General features: G+C 40.3%; 1 protein-coding gene across 1 annotated transcript in view; it reads right to left on the reverse strand.

The window, feature by feature from the left end:
* The window catches only part of CYSLTR2 (cysteinyl leukotriene receptor 2), a 202,454-nt gene that overhangs the window by 88,193 nt on the left and 92,508 nt on the right, over positions 1 to 21,753 (reverse strand). The window contains 1 exon segment of the mRNA XM_072610559.1: positions 8,798 to 9,732. The gene's annotated coding sequence lies outside the window, so the exon portion shown is untranslated.

The raw sequence follows: 21,753 nt of genomic DNA on the forward strand, positions 1-21,753 counted from the left end.
AAGAGCTCAAGACGAATTTTGAAAATCAAGTTAGAGAGGTGGAGGAAAGACTGGGAAGGGAAATGAGAGGGATGAGGGAGAAGCATGAAAAGCAGATCAGCTCCCTGCTAAAGGAGAACCAAAAAAATCTTGAAGAAATTGGCACCTTGAGAACTAGCCTAACTCAGCTCGCAAGGGAGGTGCAAGGGGCCAATGAGGAGAAGAATGCTTTCAAAAGCAGAATTAACCAAATGGAAAAGGAGATTCAAAAGCTCACTGAAGAAAATAGATCTTTCAAAACTGGAATGGTACGGATGGACGCTAAGGACTTTATGAGAAAGACAGATATCTCAGAACATACCGCGCAGATTCGAAAAATGGAAGATAATGTGAAATATCTTATTGGAAAAACAACTGACCTGGAAAATAGAATCAGGAGAGACAATGTAAAAATTCTGGGACTACCTGAAAACCATGATCAAAAGAAGAGCCTAGACATCATCTTCCATGAAATTATCAAGGAAAACTGCCCTAAGATTCTAGAACCAGAAGGCAAAATAAATATTCAAGGAATCCGCAGAACACTGCATGAAAGAGATCCAAAAAGAGAAACTCCTAGGAGCATTGTGGCCAAATTCCAGAATTCCCAGGTGAAAGAGAAAATATTGCAAGCAGCTAGAAAGAAACAATTCAAGTATTGTGGAAATACAATCAGGATAGCACAAGATCTGGCACCCTCTACATTGAGGGATAGAAGGGAATGGAATAGGATATTCCAGAAGTCAAAGGAACTAGGACTGAAGCCAAGAATCACCTACCCAGCAAAACTGAGTATAATACTTCAGGAGAAAAAATGGTCTTTCAATGAAATAGAGGACTTTCAAATTTTCCTGATGAAAAGACCAGAGCTGGAAAGAAAATTTGACTTTCTAACACAAGAATGAAGAGAGCCATGAACAGCAAAGAGAAGTCATAAGGGACTTACTAAAGTTGAACTGTTTACATTCCTACATGGAAAGACAATATTTATAACTCTTGAAACATTTCAGTTTCTGGGTACTGGGTGGGAGTACACACACACACACACACACACACGCACACATACATAGAGACAGAGTACACAGAGTGAATTGAAGAGGATGGGATCATATCTTAAAAAAAAAAATGAAATCAAGCAGTGAGAGAGAAATATTGGGAGGAGAAAGGGAGAAGTTATATGGGGCAAATTATCTCTCATAAAAGAGGCAAGCAAAAGACTTATTAGTGGTGGGATAAAGAGGGGAGGCAAGAGAAAAACATGAGGTCTACTCTCATCACGTTCCACTAAAGGAAAGAATATAATGCACACTCATTTTGATAGGAAAACCTATCTCATAATACAGGAGAGTGGGGGACAGGGGCACAAGCAGGGTGGGGGGGAGGATGGAGGGGAGGGCATGGGGAGGAGAATGCAATACGAGGTCGACACTCATGGGGAGGGAAAGGACCATAAGAAAATAGAAGTAAAGGGGGACAGGATAGGATGGAGGGAAATATAGTTAGTCCTATACAACACAACTAGTATGGAAATCATTTGCAAAACTAAACAGATATGGCCTATATTGAATTGCCTGTCTTCCAAGGGGAAGGGGTGGAGAGGGAGGGAGCTAAAGAAGTTGGAACTCAAAGTGTTAGGACCAAATGTAATGTTCTTACCACTGGGTAACAAGAAATACAGGTTAAGGGGTCAAGAAAGCTATCTGGCCCTACAGGACAAAAGAGAAGAAGGAGACAAGGGCAGGGAGGGAGGATAGAGGAGAGAGCAGATAGGTCACAGGGGCAATTAGAAAGCTTGAGTTTGGGGGGGGAGGGGCTAAAAGGGGAGAAAATTTGTAACCCAAAATTGTGTGAAAATAAATGTTAAAAGTTAAATTAAAAAAAAAAGAAAAGAAAAGAAAAAATATAGCAGTTTGTATTCATGTTGATCAGCAATTTTATCATACAAGTGAGTTAGAAGTGAATATGCACATTTAGAAAAAGGCTACTGCTTCTCAAGCTCAGAGGGAAGCAAGGATTCAATCAATTAACCACTCAACTAAATATTTATAACATACTGACAATATGCTAAATATTGGGCTGCAAAGGCCAAAATAAAAGCATTTATTAAGTGCCTGCTACATGCCAGACACTGCTAAGCACTTATGAAAATATTTAATTTGATTCTCACAACTCTAGGAGGTAGGTGCTCTTATCACCCTCATTTTACAGTTAAGGAGACTGAGGTTAAGTGACTTATCCAGGGTCACACAACAAGAAATTATCTGACGTCGTAGCTAAACTCAGATCGTCCTGATTTTAGGTCCAGTGTTCAATCCGTTGTGCCATTTTTGCCAAGGTAAAGTAGTCCCTATAACTAAGGAGCCAGTCTAATGAAGAAAACAACATGTACATAGAGAGGAATATACAAGACATATACAAATCTAACATCAGGTAACCTCAGAGAAGAAGTAATTTGCAGCTGAGGAGAGATTGGGAAAGGTCTCCTGAAGTAGGTGACCCTTGAGATGAATCCTGAAGAAACCAGGAATTGCAGGAGGCAGGAGGATTTCGGGCATGGGGGATATCCCATGTAGAGGTACAGAGGAAGAGGATGGAGCATTGTGTGACAAACAGAAAGTAGGCCAATATGATTGGATTATAGAATTCATGGAAAGGAGTCCAGACCAGAGATAAGGAGGGTCCAAGTTGTAAAGAACTTAAAGTCTCAAAGAGAAGAGTTTATATATGATCCTAGAGGTAACAGGGAGTCATGGCATCTATTTGTGGGGGAGAGTGTGGAATAGTAATAAAAATAATCATTCTAATCATAATAACTACAAGCATTTACACAAGCACTTTCAGGCTAGCAAAGCATCTTACGTACATTATCTCATTTGATCCCCACAAAGACCCTGTAACGTATACATTATTATTATCCCCATTTTATAGATGAAGAAACTGAGGTCAGGAGGCTGGGATTCTAAGCAGGCTTTGAATTTTAGGTCTTCGTGATTTCAAGTCCCATATTCTACACACTACACCATCTATGTGATGGTTAATTAATAATAACTGAGGAAATAATCCAAACAAGACAGGATAATATATGGGTCAGTGGACTCCTCAGCAACTTCAAAGACCCTGAATACAAAGTGAGATGGATTTCTATGTGTTAAAAACAATTAATCAAATCAGTTGATTATCAGAAAACAATTAACCAGGATGCAAACCAGATTTCAAATTAGCTAATCTGATTTCTAATTGGAGGAAAGATTAGGGGCTTTCCAAGTTGGGAGGGGGAAAGAGTGAGTTTCTGTAGAACTGGGAAGGGGATGCAGGTTTCCGGGTCTTTCTATTCTCAGAATAGAGAGATGCTGATTAATTGCATTCACCTGATTTTGTGAAATAATAGATGAAGCTATCTAGTTTCCCATGGATAATTCACAGAAAAAACAAGATGGAGGAATATATGTGGCTGCACAAGATGGAATCAGTGTTCATGAGTTAGAATCTGATTGGTTCTCTTAAATTCCCACACCACACCAACTCCATTTTGTAACTCTAGTTCATCACCTACTTATGTCATATAGTCAGACATAGAGTTTAGGAAAAATCACTTTGCTGGCTATGTGAAGAAATGCACTAAAGTGGGAGGATGCTTAAGCCAAGGAAACCAATTAGGAGATTATTGCAGTAGTTCAGGAAAGACATGGTTAGGGCCTGAACTAGGATGGCAGCTTTGTGAGTGGAGAGAAGAGGATGTATGTGAGAAAGTTTGCAGAGATAGAAATAACAAGATATGGCAACTGATTGGAAATGTCAAATGAAGGAGGCAGGGATGTCACTGAGGTTGTAAACCTGGATTTTTGAAAGGATGGTGGTGCCCTTAAGAGGAATGGGGAAGTTTGTAAGGGGGTATACGTGGGTAGCTCATTATACTTCCGTAAGAGAGAGGAGTATGTGTGCCATCATCTCTTTTCCCTCCCTGAGCACCGTTAATAGCATGGACTTCACCCAGGACATGAGTTGGGTTTGGATCATCTTCTCTGCCCCATTAGGAAATTCTACGAAACCATTAACTGTGACAACCTCTGCCATCTTCCCTCCATTGAATCTCTCCAGTGTGTTGCTTGCAATGGCTTCCTGCTGCTTTGGCTTACACTGGCATCTTCCTTCTTCTACCTACAAGCCCATTTCAAACTCAAAATCAGAGGCAAGGTTCTCAAGACTTGTGGGATTCTGGACAAAAACAGGTCAGTTACCTGGGTCTAAAATCTCTCAATTCACTCCCCTTGTGAATGCACATACTAGGCATCATTTTTATTAAAGTGATGGGAGACATTGCCTTCCTGACATCTCAAAGTTAAGAATACAAGTTAGTATCTAGAAAGGGGACCAAGAAGCCCCTAGATCAGAATCTTTACTTTCAGGCTCTGCTTTGCTCCTGCACAGAATCCTCTAGCTAAGTTCACATTGTTCCTCAGAAAACATTTTTTTTCTACGACTTGGAAGCTTCAATCATTTTAGAACTCAGTGTTGCTCAGCATCCATTGGCACAATGAGACAGCATCTTTCCAACTGACCACATGCCGGGTGACTCATCCAGGCCTGCTGAGAAAAGCTGAAGCGATGGAAAAAGCCCAGTGCCCTTACACTGTATCTTTGTTTCCTCCACTCACTCTTTACCAGAATTGCTCCTCAGACTTCACTCAATGTGCAGACACCAACAAGACACAGAACTAGAGGGCTGAAAGGGGCCTTAAAGAGCTTCTGGTCCAGCCCCCTCATTACATAGGTGTGGTAACTGAGACACAGAGTTTATTGCCCAAGGCCATATGGCTATTTAATGGTGGCAGAGATAAGAGAGTTCTTTCCACAATATCATGCTGCCTCATCATTTGTCATTTGCTAAAAAGTGTTACAACAAAAGATAATAGCAATAATAATGTAGTTAGCTTTTATTGTGCCAGATACTGTACTAAGTACTTTTACAAACATGAATGTCATTATCAAAGTCAACATTGCCTAATATTTACTGAACAGTCAATCATCCTCCAAGATATTAGGACCTACCCATTGACCTTCAGAACAATGTCCTTCCAGACACCCCCAAACCCTTATGTGGGAGGATGGAAAAGGGAGGGAAATAGGACCAATCAGACACATGCCATGAGGCTGAGATGTCCTAGTTGGTGCCTTGTTGAAAACTCACCTCATCCACTGTCTATCCAGCTCCAGCCCATATTTTGTATCCCATACAGTCATCAACCAGGACACCCAAGCCAACTCAGCACAGGCTTTTGCCATCTGCCCAACCCCAAAATGTTGCTCCTTCACCCATCTCTCCACCCTTCACCCTTTTTGATCTTTTGTTGTTGCTCTGAAAAGAATCATCAAAACAACCCTACCACTGCTACTGGAAAGAGCCCTGTAGCTCCTATGGAATCCTTGGGATTCCTCTCTGTGGCTATCTCTCCCCTTTTCATGTTATATTTCCTTATAGAATGTAAAGCTCCTTAAGAGCAGGGATGCTCTCACTTTTTTGTTTGTATCTCTAGTGCTCAGCACATTACCTGAATATCCAGTAAGTAGTAAATAAATTCTTGTTGATTAATTGATTTAAGTACTATGCCAATCTAGAATAAGTGATATATGTTATAATCAGCTAAGAAAAGTTTATTGCTGCATTCCCAAATTTTGGAATATTTCCAGAGCCAAACTTTTTTTAACTAGTAATATATTACATTTCAGGATGATATAAAGCTAATGAGAGTTAAAGATCTTCCCCACTCATTAATGGGCCTGCCTATTAAGGGAAACTTGATTTGAGGAGATTTTTTTGTTGATGTTGGAAAGCTCACACCTTTTGTTAATTTCTAATGAGCCACTGGTTTTCAAGGGTTATTGCTGTCTCTCTCTGAAAAGTGTATGTATACTCTGAGGTGAGGTTTTGTTTTGAGGCTTACTCATTGGAGGTGCTTGTTTGGCCAGGCAAGACTCTGGGCAGCCTTAAGGAGCCCCCCAGCTTTGAAAACCCATATGTTGGTACCTCTCTCTCTGGTAACTATGTACTGTATGGTCAGACAGTTGGATCTGTCTATTGATCTGTGATGTATGTATTGCTTACAGTCACACAGTTGGAGTCCCTGTCTGTTGATGTTTGTTCCCCTATATTTTCTCTGAAGTTCAGAGTGCTGACTTTTTCCCCTGAACTAAGTGAATGATGTACGTACTTGATTAAAGTGATTGTTGACCCCTCAAAAGTTGCTTTCCTTTTAGAAAAGCGGATCTAAGAACCTCTACAGCAGGTCCTCCTATGTATGTTGGAGTCCTTGCTGTTATAGTTGGGAAGGGAGAAATTGGTGGAGGTAGAACCTCATGATATGCTTAATTTCCTTGTCGTAGGACCAAAGTAAAAATAAAAGCCTAAGGAGACACCAATATATGAGGTCCCTGGGAGGGTAAGCCTCAGGGGCTGTAAGATCTTTTGCAAAGTAGCAATGTGAATTGAAAATTTTCTCTTTGTCACTTTTGAGTCAGAGGGAGCACTCTTGTTAATTATTAGAGAAATGGCCAATCCTTGAAAAGACCTGCTGGGATCCAAGGACATTTGACTGCCAAGTTCTTCATCTCTATTTGCCAGGTAGTTTTGGAAGCCATCTATGAGGGTGAGCCAACAGGCTTTTAGGTATCACAGGGATTTCCTTGAAAGTGAATCTACTTTTTTTCCCCAAAAACCTATTGTATTTAACTACTGCATAGTAGCTGTGCCAGTCACACTTGAACGGAAGAAACCTTACTAACTTGCTAGAGCTAAAAACTTCTGGTAGGCATCAGTACCCAGGAACAAAAGCCCTAAATGGAACATAAGCGTTTAACAACAATTCTATCCTTAATATTTTAAACTAGTTCTGAGAAAGCACAGTGGTTAGATGAAATATTGTTGTAGGGGACAGCTTCATAGCGACTGTGTGATTTGGATAACTGACTAAACAATGTTACCACAGGATTTCATGCTCTACAATACCACTGTCTCCTGCCATGATGCCTATTTATTCTGAGGCTAACAGGGACTGGGAATTAGAAGTTCATTTGAGGTTTAATTTATGGAAAACTGGTTTTTCAATGGGACTGATCTACTGAGCCCTGGCATAAAGGGGAATGGAAGGGAATATTATGTTCCTATTATGTGTGACGCAAATGCTTTTACAAAGCATTTTACAAATATTATTTCATCTGATCCTTATAACAACTCTGAATGGTAGGCAATAATAATATCTTCATTTTGCAGTTGAGGAAACTGAGGTGGATAGAGGTTAAATGAGGGTCACACTGCTAACAAATGTCTGAAGCTAGATTTGAATTCAGGTCTCCTTAACTCCAAGTTCAGCACTCAATCCACTATGCTACCTAATGGCCTTAATAAAAAATTATTGACCAATGGAAAGACTTCTGGAGCTGGAGTCAAATTTAGTTTAAATTCTGACTCTGTGACTTTTCGTTAGTCAACTTTTTATTTTTTGACTTTAGTTTCCTTATCTGAAAAAAGAGTGGATTGGACAAAATGGTCTCTAACATCCCATACAACACAAAATCTATGATTCTATGACCTTCTGTCTAACTGAAACCATATCCCATTTTCTGTCCTTGAGGAACTCTGATGGTCTGGTATCAACTCATACTTTCCCTTGCAACTCTACCTTTGCCTCCGTATCTTCTGCTTTAGCAACCTGTATCCCTGGTAACCAAACTTGTAATTCTGCTCAGCCAATCCCATCCTTCTGGTCCCTCTCCAGACAAGAGCCTTCCACCTGCTGCCTTTGCCTGCTTGCTAACTGGAGAGCCCTTTGCCCTAGCTTTTCCCAGACAGGTCTCATCAGCAGTTTTACCCCGAGGTGTGGCCAGAAGCAGGCACTCCAGAGCTTATAATTCATTCATGACATCATTTTAAAGTACTGTCAGTTGGAGCAATGTCCTTCAAAGTATTTGGATGTATTATATTATACGAGCACATTTAGATGGCACTTCAGTTTTACAATGTGCCTTCCATCCATTTTTCCCTTGATCTTTACCATGATACTTTTAGATTGCATAGTAATATAATCCACATTTTATATAAGAATAGTTAGGGGAAGTAACATGCTACAGGTGAAAGAATGCAGGATTTGGAATTCTAGAACCTGAGTTTGAATCCTAGCCGTCTGCTCATTACTCATGTGACCCTGGGTAAATTATATAACTTTGCTGGACTTCAAGGTCATCTGTAAAATGAAAGGACTGAACTAGAAAATCTCAACGTCCTTTCTAGCTTCAAGTCTATAAAGCTACATTATGGTACCTTTAGCATAGTTTTCTTTTTTTTAACTTTTATTTTTTGATTTATTTTGTTAAATATTTCTCAATTACATTTTTAAAGTCTTTTAATATTCATTTCTTAAAATTTAGAGTTCCAAATTCACTCCCCCACTCCATGTCATCCCCCACCCTTTGAGTAGACAAGCAATATATTATCAATTATGCAAGTGAAGTCATGCAAAACATATTTCCATATGAGCCATGTGTATTGTGATTTCAAAAGGGGTTCGGATTCATCCAGTTATGTATGATTAAGGAAATTTATGGTTCAGATTCGCACCTACAATAAGACACATTTGAGAAGAAGAAGCTGGATATTTTATTGATTTACAGAAAAGGCAAATGCATGAACAGTTTAGAGCTACAGCAGAAATAATTAATATAGCCTAATACTAATATAATTATAGCAATATTAATATAGATATAAGAGGAAATAGAAAAACATCACCAATTCGAGGAGCACCAACACCTGAATTACATCAGCTGGGGAATCCCGGGATACAGCGTTCAGGGTCCAAATTGGGAGCAAAGAGGTCCCAGGCAGAGCATCCTCTCCATGGGTGAGATTCCGAGATCTTGCACTAAGCGAGGGGAGTTTATAGGGACCTAGACAAAGAAGGCTTTTTGCCAACGGCTCCACACACTGTTCTAAGCTGGTCAGGCACATGGCCATGGGAATGCAGGTGTTTGTTCGTCAAGGACACATCATACGGGGGCCACAAGATATAAGCTAATTAATCATATACTGGGAGGACTAGCCAGATCCTCCAAGTATTATCTATGTGTTCCGGGAGTGGCTAGTTCCCAAAACATTAAGGCATGGCCAACTCGCGCATGTTATGTTCCTTGAGAGGTCACCAAAAGGACAGAGTGAACTTACTTTATTCAAGGGATATGAAATATTCTTTCACCATGTTAGCCTGACTTTCTGATTCCATACCTACTACATAAAAAGGCCCTGAGATAAGCACAGTAAATGCTGACTTATTCAGAATGGTTGAGGATAGAATGTTCTGTTCAGTATTCTGGTTAACTGAAAGCTACCAGACATTCCATCAGCATTGAGTAGAAAGAAGAAGTAGAGTGGGATCAGCGGAATGTGTTCCTTACAGACCTTTCCCCTTCCCTTTTGAAGATTCTTCAAGAAAGGGTCCATGATAATTTGCATAACTCAGACCAAATTCCACAGACTATAGAAAACAAAGGCCAATGGTGAGAAAGTAGGAGAGTCTCTTCAAAAGTTACAGAGAAGATGCTCCTGCAAGCACATTGCCCAAGTGCTGGAGGGGAGAGGAGGCAAATTGTGTACTGATTCATGGATCCAAATCCAAATGAAAGAGATATTTCCAATCAGTCCAAGAGAGCAGTTGTTTCCACAGCACCCTATAAGGAGAAAGTGAGACCACCAGAATATAAAAACAGAAAGTTTCAAAAAGACAGAGACACTCATGCCAAGAGTTGTGATGGAGGTCAATTGCCACTCCAGAGCCATCTCTAGATGGCCATGTGGAGAAGAGGCCATGAGCACCATCTACTGGAGGAGAGCTAAACTGGGATGAAACAAGCCCTTCAGAGAGGATGAGTAGGGACTTCAGAGTCTCTATAGGACAGTGATAGTGGCAGAGTTGAGAAGACCTACCATGAGAGTGTGCAGGGGAGCTGTCAAGATTATAAGCCAAAGACTCTACAGGTCCCTGGGAAAGTGGCCCACTGGTTGAAGGTAGCCTCTTGACTCTATTTTAATCCTTTCTGTATCTTTTACTATGTAGTTTAAATGGGTCAATATTTTGAGTCTTGCGAATCCAAGCACTTGTAATGGAAGCACCAAATGCTGACATTCCCTGGTTCAATTCAAGTATTTATTATGTGAAAGACACCGTGCCAGGTTCTTAGGTTCCAAAAAATTTTTGCCCTAGGCAGAATAATAGCTAGTCCTGAAGGGGCCTGGAGTGAGAAATGAAAGACCTGAATTCCAATCTAACCTTAGATACTTGCTAACTGTGTGACTGTGGGCAAATCATTTACCCTCTGTTTGCCTCAATTTCCTCAACTGTAAATGGGGATAATAATATTATTGACCTTGCATGGCTATTTTGAGGATCCAGTTAAATATTTGTAAAGAGATTAGCACTGTGCCTGACACATAGTAAGTGCTATGTAAATGTTAGTGATAAATTATTATTATAATTATTCAGGATCAAAAAGAACCTCCAAAGTCAACTTCGCTATAGAAGATGAGAATCAAGCCACCTGACACTGTGCTTTAAACATGGTGGGATGTTTGCTAACTGTGGAATCCAGAGTGGTTAAAAGAAATACCTGGTATTTAAAGGGGAAACTTTCAATTATTTAGGAAAAGTCACTCACATGGAACACCTTGTTCCCAGGGTAATAAATGAGGGGCCATCTTCTCCAAGAGGTCTTCCCTGATTTCCTCTCCCTCTTCCCATTGTAATATCTCTCTTGAAATGACTTCCCATTGGCTAATCTGTGTCCATGTTGTATCCCTCATTAGGATGTACACTCTTTGAGGACAGGAATTATTACAAATTTAGAGTTGAAAGGACCATTAGAAGTCATCTAGTCCAACACTGTCATTTTACAGGGGAGAAAATTGAGGCCTACTCCACTAAAGAAATGACTTGCCCATGAACGTACAAAGAAAGGATTTGAACCCAAAACATCAGATTCCAAATTCAGCGCTCTTGATACTCACTGTAAAGGGTTGACACATGTTTCTGTCTTTTTTATTCCCTGTACTTAGCATAGAGCCTTACACATCCTAGAAGCTGAATAAATAAATGTTTGAGGGCATTGCTGAATATACAAATACCAAAATCCTCCTTAGACTTCCCATTGGGAGGTGGAAGGCTACTCTAGACAAGTGTAAATCCCCCAGACTGTATTCCTCCTCTCTGAGGTAAGCTAAATGTTTAAAGATTCATCTCTGAAGTGACTGGGGGTGGGACAATAGAAGGTTCAGGGAAATGAACTTTTCAGGCCACAGCAACTATGAAAAGCTACTTATCAAATTAGAGAATATTGAGCTTTTCCCTGCAGAGGAAGGGCCAGGATTAATGGCCTACGTATTACTTATTTGACTTTGAGCAAGTCACTTCATAGCCCTTCATTTCTTCAACTGCAATATAAGGAAGTTGCCCTAGGAGGTCTATGAAGTCACTGTCAGCTTTAGAGTCAGGATCTTGAAAGTATTAGACACGTTGCAAGGCCACGTCAGCTTCAGTTGCACCTGGAGAGAGGTAGCTGTTTGTCCTTAGCCGCTCCAGCATGTGCCTCAAAGGCTTCCAACTTCAAACCCTTATCTGCTTTGGAGAAGGACAAACAGCGGGTTATTTATTCACCAATTCTGAGCTGGCTTGTTCCCCAAGGCACGCTGAAGAAGGAAGGATTTGTCCCTCCAGCCCAAACAATAAAGAGGCCTGGGGGAGCCTCCCGGGAGTGAAAACCCATTAACACTGGCCCACTTGGCAACCCAGCAAAGACCAGTCTGCCTACTTTGAAGTGAGTCCAGGACCAGAGGCAGAAGAAGCCAGGTGAGCACAAAGCGCTCTGGTGCTATCTGTGGTAAAATGAAAAGACAAAGTTATCATGTTTAAATGAAGGGAGAAGACTCCTGGATCAAGCCATGATTGAAAAATGGCAACATGGCTTTTGCCCTGTGTTTCTCAAACTCTTCATCTTTCTCCCAGGTGGTAGCTGATAACTGTGCTTAAGGCTTAAGTCATTCCTGTTTAGGGGTACATACACAAACTGCAAAGTACCTATTACTTTCCAGGTACAAATAGGTGCTGAAATGTATAAACAAAAGGAACTATGTGTGCCCTTTGGGAGTTTATGTTCTATGGTTGACAGATTCAAAAAAGTGAAACATCCGTGGCTCATAGGGGAGATATTTTTAGAAAAAGGGGCCTTCTAGAAATCCTTGAAATAACTCTATGGGAAACAACTTGTGAGGTTGGCAGTGCCCACAGAGGCATGGCAACACTTCACAGTAATAATAATAATTATAAGCATATATATCTATACATATACATATATATGATTATATGTTACAAACATTTGTATAATATTTATATATTTTTTCATATTCCAATATTTATACATATATTATTTACCATTATAAAACACTTTTCATACATGAACTTATGTGATCCCCAAACAATTTTGTGCAACAGGTAAGGTAGATATTATTATCCCCATTTTATATGAGGAAACTAACTCTCAGAGACATAAAAGTGACTTGCCCAGGCCACCTAAAGGTAAAGCTAGGAATGTAATCACTTAAATTTATTAAACATATATATCGATAACAAAATGCACTTTCAAACATATAAAAATAACTGGATTTTTGTATCTACAGTGAACCATCCATCTCCTGCGCTGGACATCCCCTAGGCCCTTCCCCCTGGCTTCCAAGTCTTGCTCATTTCATTCCAGCTTCACTGGACTGTCTCTCACCAGCAGCCCTGACCTCCCCTCACGATGCCTCCACCCTACATCCTGTTTTCTTTATTTGCTTGTCCTGGACTGACACTTGTTTCATGTTAATGCCACTCTTAAATAGACTTCCTCCCCAGCCCAGCATTCTTTCCCCTCCCAGCTAACCACTCTCCTCTTTCAGCTCCAGACTCCCCTATATGTATTATTTTCCCCCATTACAATGTAAACTTCTTTGTGCTTGTATTTGTATCTTACAGTATCCTGGGCCATCTCTAGTCACCTGGATCTATAACTGGCCACTAGACCATGAAGGCTCCAGAGGAGAGACTGAGGCTGGTGACTGCACAGCCCTGCCTCACTTCAATCCAATTCACTTGCAAGTCATGACATCATCTTAATGATGTAATGGACCTCTTTGAGAAAGGAAGAGAAACAGCTACAGCAATTTGTATCTTACAATAGAGTTTAGAACGGAATCTGGTACATAGAAAGCATTTAATAAATGTTCTAGCTAGCTTCTTAGCTATATGCAGTTCCAACACTCCTTTCTCTATATTAAATCTTTCCTGATCTCTCCCCACCCTAACTGCTAGTGCCTTATCTCTCAAATGGCCTTGCATTTAACTAATTTGTATTTATTCTTCACATACATATAGGTGTGCATATACACACTCCCTTACTCCCCTCCATGTAAAGTCCTTGAGGAAAGGGATTATTTCAGTCAATATATTTGTATCTTCAGTGCCTACCCCATGTAGACACATAATTAATAAATACTTGGTGATTGATTGATCAAAACTGGATTTTCCCCCCTCTTTTTCAGATTGGAAAAAAAAAAAGACTCCCTCACTTCCAAGCCTCCTGATGAGCCCTAGTGATATGGTCTTATTTCATTAGAATTTTGCTATTTGCCAGGATGACACAGACTAAGCCTAGCCTCAGGCTGTTGGTAAATGTTGTGGATGCCAGGCACATGACCGTGGTCTGAGTAACTCTTCTAGCACGGAGCCTGGTTCCTTCCCCCAGGAGCAATAAATTCCTGGGAAGTCTGTCTAGGACATAATTTTAGCTTTTTTTTTTTTTTTTAGTGCCTATTACCTATTTCTCTGCTTACCCATAACTCAGTGGGCAGAGGAAGGTATCAATTTGCATTTATATAGAAACTCAGCTTTAGTTAATTAATCAGAATACTAAGCTACCCCAACAAATCCTTCAGTGAAAGCCAAAAGCCAGAACCCGGGTGTGCCTTGTTTGAAATGATGATTAAGGCTGCAGCTCAGGCTGTCCTAGAAGCCCCTAAAATCAGCTACCTAATGGCCTGCAGAAATCAGGCCTGGCTGGAAGACCATTCATTTCAGCAAGTTTTCCTCTGCCCCCCTTCCCCAAACACTACAACAAACAGCTTCATTTAATGAAAAACCTACAATAACATTCCAAAGCATAAGGCAAATACTATTTCCAGGTTAAGATGCATTTCTCTCTCTCTTCCTTCCTCTCTCTCTCTCTCTCTCTCTCTCTCTCTCTCTCTCTCTCTCTTCCTCTCTCTCTCTCTACCCCAAGAAAATATCTGAGCTTTTCAAACATGAATGGGCCTGGTAACCCACAGACCTGTTGAAGAGGAGGTTAGTGGATAGAAGCTAGGAAATCCCATATTTAAGGAAGTCCAAATGAAAGGCACAGATGTTAAAGACAATGTAAGTCAAGAAATGACTATCTTCATTCCAGTGGTAAGTAGGAAAGTGTGATGGCCTTTAGGTGTTCCCTTATTTTATAGCACTGGTGTAGGTAATCTTCCCTCTTTCATTCTTTATTCAGAAATGTAACTCAATACAACAAACATTTCTTAACCTTCTACTATTTACAAGACCCTGTGCTAGGCATTGCAACAACAAACAATATCAACACAAGACTTCTTAAATGCTCAATAGGTATCAAAAATTGTGTTAATGCCCTTACCATCACCACCACACAACAGATGGTGGCAACTAGGTGGTACCGTGGATACAGTTCTGGGTCTAATGTTAGGATACACCTGAGTTCAAATCTGCCCTAAGAAACTTATTACCTGTGTGCCCTCTGTCTGCCTCTGTTTCCTTATCTGTGAAAGATGGATAATAAAAGCAGCTACCTTCCAGGGTTCTTGTAAGAATAAAATGAGATAATCTTGGTAAAGCACTGCGTAAACCTTAAAGTGACATATAAACACTAATTGTTTTCATTCCACCCTACAATTCAATTTTAGCCCTTTGTCTTTGCTTTTTTGGGGACTTTGGATACTAATTCCATCACTCATTGTATTAGCTATGCTCCCAGCTTCATGCCAAACAGAAATTTTATAAACATGGCATCTATGCTTTGATCCAAGATATTAAAAAAAAACACAACAAACCATTGAGGAGACTAGGGCCAAGGGCAGAACCCTGTGGTAGTCTGCACTAAATTATCTAATAGTATATCATTCCATTAATTACTATGCTTTAGATACAGTCCTGCAATCAGTTTCAAATCTAGTCTATAGTTTTCCAAATCTTATCCATAATGATATTGTGAGAAACTTTGTCAAATGCTCTCATTGAACTACAGATGTGCTTTATGCCGTTTCCCTGAATTATCTGCTTAGTAACCCCATGATAAATGGAAATGAGGTTACTCTGGCCTAATACTTTCTTAATGAACCCATTATGGCTCATAGCAATCACCTTTTTTCCTTTCTAAGACTCCCCTTCACTAATCCATTCTAGAATTTTACTAAAAATCAGTGTCAAACATCCAGATATGGTTTGGGAAATACATTTTCTTTGAAAAAGGAATGTCTCATACAGTGTCTCTCCCAGTCTCCGTGATTTTTCAAAGATCACTGATGATAACTTGGGAAACATTTCACCATTTCTTTCTTCCTAAACCCTCCCTCCTCCACTTTCTCTCTTACTGTAGAGGTTAATACCATCCTTCTACTCTCTCCTCTCACAACCTAGGAGTCCTGGATTCCTCACTATCTCTCTCATTCTTCATATCCAATCTACTGCCAAAGCCTGTTGATTTTACCCTTGTGATATCTCTTGAACATGCCCCCTTTTCTCCTCTCCCACTATCACAATTCTGGTGAAGGCCTCTGCCACATCAAGCCTGGATCACTGCTGGTGAATCTGCCCATCTCAAATCTTTCCCTACTCCAATTCATCTTCCAGTCAGCCCCCAAAGTGATTTTCCTAAAGATCCAGTCATGTCACCCATCATGTCAATAAATTCTGATAGCTCCCTATCATCTCCAGGATAAAATGAGAAATTCTCTGTTTGGCACTGATAGTTCTTCATAATAGAGCCCTCCCCTCCCTTTCTAGTCTTCTTACATCTTTGTTGTTGTTCAGTCATTTCAGTCATGTCTGACTCTTTGTGACCCCATTTGGGGTTATCTTGGCAAAAATACTGGAGTGGTTTGCCATTTCTTTCTTTAACTCATTTTACAGATTAGGAAATTGAGGCAAACTGGATTAAGTCACTTGCTCAGGGTCACATAGCTAGTTTCTGATATTGGATTTGAATTCAGGTCTTCCTGATTCCAGGTTGGGTGCTCTACTGCTTCACCTAGCTGCCTTAGATCTTACATGCTCCATATCCCTTCAATCCAGTGACACTAGCCTTCTGCCTGTTCTAAGAACAAGATAGTTCATCTTTTAGCTCCGGGCATTTTCTCTGGCTATCCCCCATTCCTGGAATATTCTCCCTCCTCATCTCTGCCTAGGGCAAATCATCTGAACTCTCTGTTTCCTTATCAACAAAATGAGGGGGAAATGCATTAGATCAGCGATGTCAGACTCAAATAGACACAGGGACCATGTATAAGGATCCCTGCTTGCATATATGAACACAGAAAACCACATGTTAACATTATCTATATTTTATCATCTTTTTATTTTGTTAATTATTTCCCAATTTTGTTTTAATCAGGTTCTCCACAACTCAGAGATGAATGAGACCCAAGGTCTGCATGTTTGACACCTATGCACCAAATTATGTCCAAATTTCCTTCCATCTCTAAATTTCTATGACTCTTAGATATTGTCTCCATGGTCGTGATGGTCACTCTTTGCTTGGGCAAGCAGGGATCCCATTTCTAATGTCATATCCTTGAGGAAAATGAGCCTTGAGGCATAAGCATGTTGAAAGAACAGAAACCTTTTATCTCCATTTACACACAACCACCCTCCCATGTGAAAGACAGGGAGTGACAGATTTCTATCCCAAAATATTGGTATCCTTGTTAACTTGATTCCTCTACTGCTTAGCTCATTTGTGTGTGCAAAAATGAGCAGAAGTCAGAAGTCTCTAAGATACTGGTATGCTTTTTTGAGACTGAAGACTTGTATCACAAAAACTGGTTCTTGTGCTTTCCCATAACTGGGGTGCTGAAATTGGTTTTCTCTACTTTTGCCCTTCAGTACAGCCTTGGAGCTATCCCCATATCTCTGTCAATTACAAGGCCCCCTTATTCACAGATCTCTGATTGCTCATCTATTTGACTGTCTGGCACCCTACAGGCTGGTTGTTTTGTTTCCTTTCTATATCTATACAAGCGAGTTATCATCCATTCCCCAGAGTTCACAAAAGACCTTTACATAGTGGCCATTTATTTGTTCAAGGACCAAAAATTACTATGTTAGAGAAATAAGCAGGACACTCTTGTCTTCTGTATTCTATAAAGTATTCACTGACCTTGCAGGAGGTTACTGACTTATCACTTTAGAGCCTTTAAAAATTGTAGACAGACTATCACCCTACCCTGCCAGCTCAAACAATCCATCTGCCTCCCTATTGCAGAAGAGGGGGAGCACTTGAAGCCTGGATTTGGAGTTTAAAAGATTGAAGTTCAAACTCTGCCTCAGACATTTACTGGCTTTCTAGCTGGACAAGACACTCCATCTCTCTGCGAGCCTCAAGGTCCTCCTCTCTAAAGTCAGAAATTTATAGTTTCCTATGTCTAAGATCCTTTCCAAGTGTACATCTATGACCCATTGCTCTGGGATCCCAATACTTACTGACATCCATGAGTCTCAGTTTCCTGAAATATAAGATTTAAGATAAAAATACCTATAGTTCCTATTCCCATTCCCATCCCAAGTTAATGCGAACGTGCAGGGCAAGTGGGGTATAGGTCATAAGAATAATGAATGAATGTAGGTCAAAGGAGAGAATGGAAGACAAATGTTTTATAAAACTTAAATTTCTCCATAAAATGCCAGTCAGTTATTGTTATAATCCCTTGGATCCCTGCAATAGTTAGAGGCAGTGTACAATAAAGGAGGTGGAAAGCCTCAAGGCTAAATATTTATGTACTTTACAAATTAGCTAGTGGCCCTCATCCCAGCACAGCTGCTCAGGTCTCAACCTGGATCCAACAGCTCCAATGAGACAGACTCCCTGTTCTGATGGATCCCACAGAAGGTGAGTCGGGGTTGGGTTGAACTACTTCACTATGAAATAGCCTGAGTATGAAAAACAGTTGGCCTAAGTCATAACCTAACTTCTAGGAGAACAAATGAAAACATAGGGTCTGGGGAAGATTGAAGGAGCAGGGATACAGAAAACTTCTCTAGGGTGAGCTATAGAGAGTAGGAATGAAAGAGCAGAAAGCCATTTGGGGGCTCTGTTCAGCCACATTTCAGTAATCCAAGGCCTCCCTGTTATAGTAACTAATAAAGATGCCAATGACCTATGCTGGAGTTCTCGAATCAGACTCAACCATTCCCATAAAACATGAGACCTGCCTTATCTTCCCTAATTGCCCAAGACATAATGGCCTCAAGATGCATAGAGAATAGGAAATGCTTCATATGCTGTTATCCTCTGGTAGGGAAAGAGGGGTGGGATGAAGAGGGTACAAATGCTCTTTTTAGCCTTTCCAAGGATAGATATTCCCTTGGGAGAAATAGATTAGATCAATGGATTCTAGCTAATGGAATAACTAAGGGGAAATGCCGCCAAACATATTTTCCACATGGCCTGGAGTTACCCCAATTCATACATCATATATCTGGGAGGGTTAAAGTAGAGGAAGCTCTCATTCTTAAATTAGTCTGGATTTCTTTAGTCATTTTGCTTCCCTCACAAGTTAAAATATACAGAAAGACTAGGAATTTTTAATGGAGTAGGGAAGGGAGATCAAGAGAAAAGAGAGACAGACAGCTAGGTGGTATAATGATAAGAGGGTAGATCTGGGCTCAAATCCTACTTTAGACACTTAGTCACTGTGTGACCCTGAATAAGTCGCTTTACTTCTCAGGGTCCCAATTGCTTCATCTATAAAATAAGAGACTTAAAACTATCTGTCTTATGAGGTCCTATTCATCTCTAAATATCAGATCCTATGATAACCTTAGAGCACAGGGCCCCTGGGGGAAAGAGCAGGCCTGGGTAGGATGTTCTATTGAAGTCAAGCATGAAAATACCGGACCTCCAAGACACAAAAAGAAGGGAAATGCAGGAGGTGAGAGAAGAGCAGTGATACAGAAAAGGAAGGTGAGGGGGAAAGAGGGCAAACAAATTTTACCTGCTTTAACATTTTACCAAAGGTCAGTCCTCCTCCTTCCCTCCCTCCATGGGCCAAGCAGAAGGGTCTTTGAATGCCAGGTCCCTATCCAAATGCCTCCCCTTGCCTTTTCCCTGACCAGAGGTAGACCAGAAAAGATACTCCAGGCTGCAGCTCAGTAGTCCATATGTCAAAGAAGCTGTATAGAAGTATGCTTTATGACATGAATGGTTACACATAATTTGTTCAGCCATTCCTGAATTTTTGGATATATTTTGGATATATATTTGGATATATTTTTGGGGAAAACAACCCCATATGGGTTGTTTTCAGGTTTGGAGTCTCTTCTCTTCCTCTCCCTCCTATTACAAATAAAGCTGCTCCTGGCACATTGTACATGCTTTGTAAGTGCTTGTTGACTGATACAAAGATAAGCCATATTTTCCCGTTAATAACATCCTTCACTCAGCACAATTTCATAACTTTCATTTTCACATCCAGTGACATCTTGAAGGTTTGCTATCCCCATAAGTATCTGTCAGCTTTCTCTCACTACAAGTTATGCATAATGTTTACAGTCATCCATATGAAGGGATTTTTTTTTCCTGCTCTTGGGAAAGAGGTGGTTAATGTGTTTATTCAGCCTCAGAGTACTGCTGTTTGTTGATAAACCTAGTCTATCATCCAAATCTGTCCGCCTCCACAAAGGACAAGTCTAAAGAAGCAGAAGAGATTTCTCAATTCAGATTCTAGGAGAAAGAAAGCCTTCTACCAGGTGAAGGGAAAATCCTGACAAATTTACAAAATGTCTCCAGACACTTGACATGGTTGTTTTATGAGAATGCTAGCATATGTGATTTATATTCAGATTAATCTATTCAAGCTGCAGAGATAATAGGAAAAGTATTACATCAATTTAAAGGCTGTGACTTCAGGTACTGCTGACAAAGAAGTAAAAAATGCAAGACAAGTATTTGTTAGTATTACAGCATCCCAGGGAAGAGAAGAGGTTTAGCTATGCAGATTGTTGTAGAATAAAATATTATCTATCTCTTCCCACTTTTCCCCCTGAAGTATAACCTCCGATGCTGCATAGAGTAGGCAATTTACCACTGGCTCATCTCTGGAGAACTAGGTGGCACAGTGGGTAGAGTGCTAGGCCTGGAGTCAGGAAGACTCATCTTCCTGTGTTCAAATCTGGTCTCCGACACTTACTAGCTGTGTGATCCTGGGCATGTCACTTAACCCTATTTGCCTCAGTTTCTTCATCTGTAAAAATGAACTGGAGAAGAAAATGGCCAAAGTATCTTTGCCAAGAAAACCTCAAAGTGGGTCAACAAGAGTCAGATATGACTGAAACAACTCAACAATAACAACAAATATCTCTGGAACTGAGGAAAGACTGACTTAGAGATCATAGTTCTTGGAGTCTGAAAGGGTCTTCAAGAGATTAGGCATGGCATTTTTACTTCTACTTAACATTGAGGCAACTGAGGCCTAATGGACTTTAATGACTTGTCCAAGGTCACACAACTAGGAACTGACTGAGAGTGGACTCAATTTCCTGCATCTCTAGTAAAAAAAAATTTTCCTACTACCCCATGTTAGTTTTCCTATGATTGTGTAAGTATGGAAAGAGTCCCCTATTCAACTTTATGCTACCTGGCCTCTGATGAAAATATCATAAAATTGTTCTACATTTTAGTTTTATTATGCCACTAAAATGAGGTGAGAGTCAGCATGTAGAGCTGCTGTAGTGCTGGACCTGGAGTCAGAAAGACCTGGTTCAAATCCAACCCATACAACTAGTACTTGTGTCACTATGGGCAAGTCATTTAACCTGAAATATACCATGTAAATGATGATAACCACAATCATAACCTCAAAGAGTTGTGATAGACAAATTATATGATGCAAAGTGGCTTGTGGACCTTAAAATGAGACATCAGTCAAAATGCCTTTAAAGTTATCTGCTACGTACCAGGCACCAGAAACAGAAAGCCAAAAATGAAATAGTCCCTGACCTAAAGGAGAATCAATGTGTACTTATATAGGTATATGTATATATATATATATATATATATATATTATATGAAATAGACATAACATACAGATAGAGTTGAATGCCCAAGGCTGGGGGTAGGGGAAGTTCTTCTGCCTAGATCTAGTGGACAGCTGTAACCCACCTGACCCAAAGGTGATGGGGTGAACATGCTAGGCTGAAGGGAGGTAATTCATTATGTAGACTGCATTCTACATCTGTTATTTTTAGAAATTATACATTGTAAAAAAAAACTGAAAAAAGTTTAGAGAGAAAAAGGAAGGAAGGAAGGAAGGAAGGAAGGAAGGAAGGAAGGAAGGAAGGAAGGAAGGAGGGAGGGAGGGAGGGAGGGAAGGAAGGAAGGAAGGAAGGAGAG

Source organism: Notamacropus eugenii, chromosome 5, assembly GCF_028372415.1.
Source record: "Notamacropus eugenii isolate mMacEug1 chromosome 5, mMacEug1.pri_v2, whole genome shotgun sequence".
NCBI lineage: Eukaryota > Metazoa > Chordata > Mammalia > Diprotodontia > Macropodidae > Notamacropus > Notamacropus eugenii.